Genomic DNA, 6,950 nt, shown 5'->3' with positions numbered 1-6,950 from the left:
AGGTGGAGTATCGGTTGGTTGTTTCCTATTTCCAAAACTACACTTTTTGCATATGTAAAGCTCTTGTTTGACCCTATGATGAGTTGGAAAGGATCTTTGTTTGTTTGTCACACACAGAGGCTTGGGGAGGCACACACATCTCACACAGCAGCACCAGATGGTTGGAACATAGCCAAGACAAGAAGTGAGGAAAGGGAGAAGAACCAAAAATAATCTGGCTATGATTTGCTTTAATTATGATGAAAACATTTTCTACAAACACCATGGGACTCGCTACCATCGACTCGGCACGACACCGTCGAGAGTACAAAAAATTGGGCAATCACTAGCTTTGCCTCCGTGTGGCTCTCCTTACTGAGAGCGGCAAGAAATCGTCTTGATGGTGCCCTCGCTGACTCCTCTCTTGGCCTTCTCCGTCGAGAGCTCCTCCTCATGCTTGTCAAAAAAAGGTCCACCAAAGGCTCACCTCTCCTCCTCGAGAACCCCCAAATTGACAAAATGAGGGCCCCTATATGGCATGGGCAATTGCCCTTTCTTTTTTTATCAACTTCAAGCTATTTTTGGATCCTTCTTCTATTTTTGACTTGCCCTTTGTATGTGAAGGCGTCCTTGCTATGTTCGGCTTGCTTGAGGCCCAAACCACTCATGCACACCCCCCCAATTGTTGAGGCCCTTGACTCTGCCTTGAGGCCAACACCAAGCATGAACATCCACTTATGTGAGGCACGAATGGTGCCATCGGTGCTCTCACCTTTTGTCCTCAAAAGCAATGGGCGTGAGAATGACTCTGGCCAGGCTGCCATGTCAGTAGTCACTCTCACATCTCCATCACCTCCTGGCTCCACCCATTCCTGCCAAAACCGTCGTCGTCGCCGCCCTAAGAGGTAGCGCCCACAACCGGTATCCATTGCTAAATCTCCACCATCTCACACACCATGTTGATGCCCCAAGTGAGAGCCCAATTCTACCTTTATACCCCTCGGTGGAGCTCGTACTCTTGCATGTGGGTTGATTGTGGCGCTGCCACGTGGCACCTGCCTTGTGACTGCCCCCCAAGGACCTCCATAAACACATTAAAAATCCCAAAACATGTTTTTTTCCCTTAAACTTCCACCCTCTGCAGTCTGATGTCCGATGATTGGATCCCTGATCTGTAAAGCCATATTGGTAGACTTGGTCCTTGTCTACAATCCCATTTTCTTGCTCAACAACTCACTTTTCCCAAGACCACAATCTGAGTCTGCCAAGACCGGCAATATTCATTTGTCAGCTCCCCGCAAGCAATTGACACAAACTTTAATTTGCAATAGCTTCATGCTCCAGACTCCGATCAACAGGTCGTCACCTCTTGTAGCCTTCATACACCGTATACTTTGCATACAATCCCTGGCAAGGCTCCAAAAACCTCAAATGGTACATTGACTGAGGCAACCTCGCCAATGAAACTTCATCTACTAATGTCTTAACATCCAAGAGTCCAATCAACGATCTAAAATGATTGACACACTCCACATAATGAGCTCTTCACACATCTATGATGAAACCAACTCTGAACACCTCGCATCACATGTCCTGCTCGTCTCAAGTCTCCTAACATCTCAAGCTTCAAACTTAAATATCTTGCACTATGCAGATCCCTTTGATAAGCCGTCCTGACATGCTCGTTCAACACTTCAAGCTCTACATATCTAGTCCAAAACCTAGCACTTTGTACCTCTTTACATGTCATCCCATTTGGTCCATTTTGAAGCCCTTTTGGCCAAAACAACCACATAAAGCATACATCTCTGCTGCCACTTGCCTCCTAGGCTCTTCTCGTCTGCTCTAGCTTTTCCATGCACATGTTGGCATACACATCCTTGTTTGTTCCCTCTACTAGGCTCAATACACTTTGGATGCACCAACGTTCGCATAACGCTGCCCTCAGCAATGTGCAAATGCATTGTCCACTCTAGTTTCCCTCCTCCTCTTTTTGTCTATCTGTTTTGTTTAAAGATTTGAATTTTCTCTGCATTGTTGGTCGCTATATTTTGGTGTTTCTTACTATTGGTAGGCGTACCTTTCTATCTATTAAGGTACATGCCCCTTCACAATGGCAGGCCTTGTGATTTTATCACTTATTGAAAAAGAGCACTATGTATCCGAGTGCTCAAAAAAAGGCTAGGTTAAGTGTAATCCCGCATACAAAGTATAAATTCTAGATTTGAAGGTATACTAAATCTCGAGATTAAAGTTCTCATATGTAGGTTTTCTAAGTTTTTTGGAAAAAGCACTATGTATCCAATGCTCAAAAAAACCTACGTTTGGTGTAATCCCACCTACAAATTTTAAGATTCACCTCTAAATTATAATTTGAAGGTGAGAACGCCTACAAAGTTCATAGGGAAAAACCTAGGTCTAGTGTAATCCCACCCACAAATTTTGAGATTTACCTTTTAATTATAATTTGAAGTTGAGACACATTTGAAAACACCTACAAACTTCAGAGAAATTTAGTGCAAAAACCTTTAAATATAGTCAACAGTTTACTCCGCCTTCCATTGTTGACAATTTGCAATTGCTAGCCACCAACTTTGGATTTTCTCCATGTCGTCTTGGGTTCATTAGCTCAGGCTTACTTGCCTGTATTCGTCATTAGCTATGGGACCAATTGCTCTCTCTCTCTCTCTCTCTCTCTCTCTCTCTCTCTCTCACACACACACACACACACACACACACACACACACACACACACACCCCCAGAGGTTGCGGACAATTGTGATCTCTCTCTCTCTCTCTCTCTCTCTCAGACACACACACCCAGAGGTTGCGGACAATTGTGATCTCTCTCTCTCTCTCTCTCTCTCTCTCACACACACACACACACACACACACACGCGCGCGCGCGCGCGCACACACATTGCCTTGGGTGCATGCATGGGCTCGCTCAGCTAGATTGGACTCTCTCACACACAAAACACCAATGCCCAGTCGCACTATAGATTGAGATTCAAGTCTCATACGCACACATAACCAACAACCAATCGTGTTGCTTCTCTCTCTCTCTCTCTCTCACACACACACACACACACACACACACACACACACACACACACATAGCCACTATCACATAGACACACCACGCACACATCATGGACGTGAATGTGCACTTGAGCAACTGATGCAGGTCAAGATCGGACTGAGACCTTTAAGCATCGAGGTCGTCGAGCTGCAGTTATTTCATGGAGTTCCAAATGTGGAGGTTTGAGCAAGCTGCAATGGATGACACATGGAAGGCGTCTCCTTGCTTGGAAAAGTTTTCTCTCTCTCTCTCTCTCTCTCTCTCTCTCTCACACACACACACACACACACACACACACACACACACACACACATGTCCTTCCATTTTTGGTCTATTCGACACTGATGCTTAATTAAAATTATGATTTAGTGTATTAATTGCAAAATTCTAGCTAGATTCCAAGTTTGCCTTGAAGTAACCGGCAAAATTTTGCTAGTGCACATATGAACAATTACTTAAATTCTGAACTTTTATGGCCATTGGCTTTCCAAAAACAAAGTTGAGCCACCCTTCAATTGGTTTTAAAAAGGAAAAGTAAAGCCTAGAAAGTAGAGTCAAATCCTTCTTTGGCTTGCCCAAAGGGCTAAGGCTATAGTGATGAGTTCCCTTTTTGTTAGTGGAAAAGAGAGAATATTTTTTTAAAATATAAATTTTTTACCTGTCCAAAGCCCAAAGGCCATAGAGATGGCTTCTCTTTTTTGCTGGCTAAACATAAAAAGTGATTTTTGATGTTTTATAAACCAAAGAAAAAATTGCTATTGGTTACTAAGTAACTCATGTCTAAAAGTAGGATGTCAATGGTTATGGAAATGATAGCTTGGAATTGAGTATCTAACAAACTATCAAAAATATCACTCCCTAGTTTTTCTCTTGAGCCGATGGACATTGAATGTAGGAAGTGGAGGGTAGGATCTTTTTTCGTGCCCTGGTCTGACTCTGTTCAATTTTGCATAAGGCTTCACCGCCAACTTTCCAAGGTTGATGGCTATGGCAACATGGCTTTGAGGGGCTCTATCATTTTCACTTCACCGCCAAGGGTCGAGTTAGCTTTGTCTTTGAGGCTCTCTCTCTCTCTCTCTCTCTCTCTCTCTCTCTCTCTCTCTCTAGCCATTATGAGATCAGTTATATGTTAGGCTATGCACGCAATGGGGGCGACCATTTGCCTATGATGACCTGCTCTATCTTGTTGGCCAAGATTGTGCTATGGGCATAGGATTCATATTTTCCGTGTGGAGACTCTCACCAAAAGTAAATATCATGAAGTTGAGGTTTCTTCAGGATTTCAAGAATTAAAAAAGCACGTTATCACCATCTAGATGCGCACAAACTACCAAGTACTGCAGCTTTTGTGGCTTTTCTATTGATTGTATTGTTTTTTGGTATTATCCTTGGGGTTGTTCGGTGCGTGTTTCATTTAAGGAAGTGCCTCGAGCTTCAGCATAGGCAAGAGAAGTGGCATGCCACCAGTCTGGCTATATCCTCGAGTGACATCAACACTACAGCGAGCCTTATTTAGATTGGATAAACGCTCCTTTGCCATGAAGCAGAGAGTTAGGCCGAACAATTTTGTAGGTGCCACGCTAAGGTTCTTGTGCTTTGTGATGGGTGTCGTGGCAATCTGTATTGGAGTGCGGTCTTTTTTTGGTGGCAATGGAGCTGTGGAGCCTTACCTTGTTGAAGGGCAGTATTCACACACAAGAAGTTTTGGACAAACTCTCACAATAATTCTCACATTGAGACTTACCTCAACATCATGAGCTTTTGTGAGGGAGGCACCGCATACCTAGCTAGATACGATTGGGGGCAGGGGACCGCCGGCCCGGTGGGGGGGCCGGTGGTCCCCTGCCCCCAATCGTACCTAGCTAGGTATGTGGTGCCTCTTGAGCAGAAGCTCATGATGTTATGAATTGTGTGAAAAAGACTGAAAAAGACTCCATTTTCCTACATGAGAAAATTTCTAAATCTTCTTGTGACAATTCACAATGGTCACAATGAAAGGCTCTGGAATATGAAAGTGTACATTAGGCATTATTTGCACTTTGCATCAGTTTGAGCAATTGTGCTGGTTTGGAATGAAGGGCAGCCTCCAAACCCAAATACAGATTTTGACTCTGTTGTGCAGGTCCACATTAGGGTTGAAGAAAAGCACTCCTTAAACAATTGTTTTAAGCGTGATCCTCAAATAAAGACACTAGCGGTGTTTGAACTGGATGGTGACATATTGATGACTTATGATGATTTGGAGAGGGTTTTCAAGGTGTGGCGAAGTCATCCTGAGAGGATTGTGGGCTTTTATCTATGCTTGAATGATGGTAGTCCTTTGAAGTACAAAAATGAGCACTATGCTCGTGCAAAGAAGGGCTAAAACATGATCTTGACTTGTGTTGCTTTTATTGAAAGTGAGTTGGCATTTCCCAAGTATTGGAGTTAAGAAGCGGACTAAGGAAGAGCTCTCCTCGATGAGATTTTCAAATGTGAGGATATTCTCTTGAATTTCATTGTGACCAATGGCACAACGGCTTGCAAATTGGAATACATATATCTTGCATGGGCCATAGACACATCGAAGTTGTCTAGCTCATCCATAAGCAGGGATATCAAAGTGCACTACATGAAAAGGACAAATCGTCTCCGCAAGTTCTCTGAGCTATTCAAGGGCCTTACTTTAAAGAAGTGGGGGCTCAACAGCCGTGCCAATGCTTGGAATTTATGACATTCTTGGACTTCAAGCAATCCTTGTGTTAATCATAAGGCTGCTTGATGATCTCAACGACGACGGGCTATAGGTCCTAAGGAGTTTTGTCTGCTTTTACCAGGGCTTTGTTTTGGTATTTGATTCGAAGTCAATAGGTGCTCAATTGATTTATCCTTCGGCAGTGTGTGGAAGAAGTAATTTGTCTGTAATGCGCTAATTCACTGATACTACAAATAGGTCATGCCATAAAAAAAGGGTAGCATAGAGAGCAGTCAAATGCAGTCTGAAGCCTTTGATGTCGGCTTTGACATGCCATTTGTTTAATGTCTCATGTAACTTTGTTGGTCATTTTACCTTATTAGGCTTCATGTTGCGGTATAACATTGAAGGGGGTGATGTGAGACGTGAACCAGCTTGTAGGAGGCCCAACTTACCACTTCAGTTTTGCAGCTCCTCAAAGGGAAGAGCCTCCTCCACCACAACAAACTCATGCTTCTCTTTAACTTGTATTTTGCTTTGCCTAATTGGGGCACAGTGATGAGCAGGAAGCTACAACAGAACATGCCCCACACAACTCTTCAACCACACACACATGCTTTGGATAGGGTTGTTTAGTAGTGTGGTGATGAGCGGATGCTGGAGAAAACTACACCATAACATGCCCCAAACAACTCTTCAATCATGCCCACCCACTGGCTTCACATAGGGCTATTTGGTAGCTTCACTTGGCGTGTGCAAGAATGCGACCACGATTCCCAATATCTGTGGATGGGAGGTAACATCTTTGTGGCCCTTATGTGGATATCTTGGTTCCCATTTGAGAGTTGCACATTGTTTGCCTATTGCAAGCATGCTCGCAAGATTCCACATCTCAAAACCATAGGAAAATTGGAGATTCTAGATTTGAAGGTGAGAAAAACCCATAAAGTCTATAGAAACTTCGTGTAGAAGCTTAGTGTAAAAACATTGAAATATACTAAATCTTGAGATGAAAGTTCTAATTGTAGGTTTTTTAAGTTTTTGGGAAAAAGCACTATGTATCCAAGTGCTCGTAAAAACCTAGGTTTGGTGTAATCCCACCTAAAACTTTTATGAATTACGTATAGCTTCTAGTTTGAAGGTGAGAATGCCTATGAAGTTCATAGGGAAAAACCTAGGTCTAGTGTAATCCCACCCACAAATTTTGAGAATTAC

The 6,950-nt window shown here is 43.2% G+C and overlaps 1 pseudogene; it reads left to right on the top strand.

Annotated features, from left to right (window-relative positions):
* Nucleotides 1-729: 729 nt before the first annotated feature.
* LOC147437672 (glucosamine inositolphosphorylceramide transferase 1-like) lies at nucleotides 730-6,361 on the top strand (annotated as a pseudogene).
* Nucleotides 6,362-6,950: the final 589 nt, after the last annotated feature.

This window comes from Adiantum capillus-veneris, chromosome 17, assembly GCF_014529385.1.
Source record: "Adiantum capillus-veneris isolate H3 chromosome 17, ASM1452938v2, whole genome shotgun sequence".
Taxonomy (NCBI): Eukaryota; Viridiplantae; Streptophyta; class Polypodiopsida; order Polypodiales; family Pteridaceae; genus Adiantum; species Adiantum capillus-veneris.
Note: the sequence above shows the minus strand (reverse complement) of the source record. Positions and strands in the feature narration are given on the sequence as shown.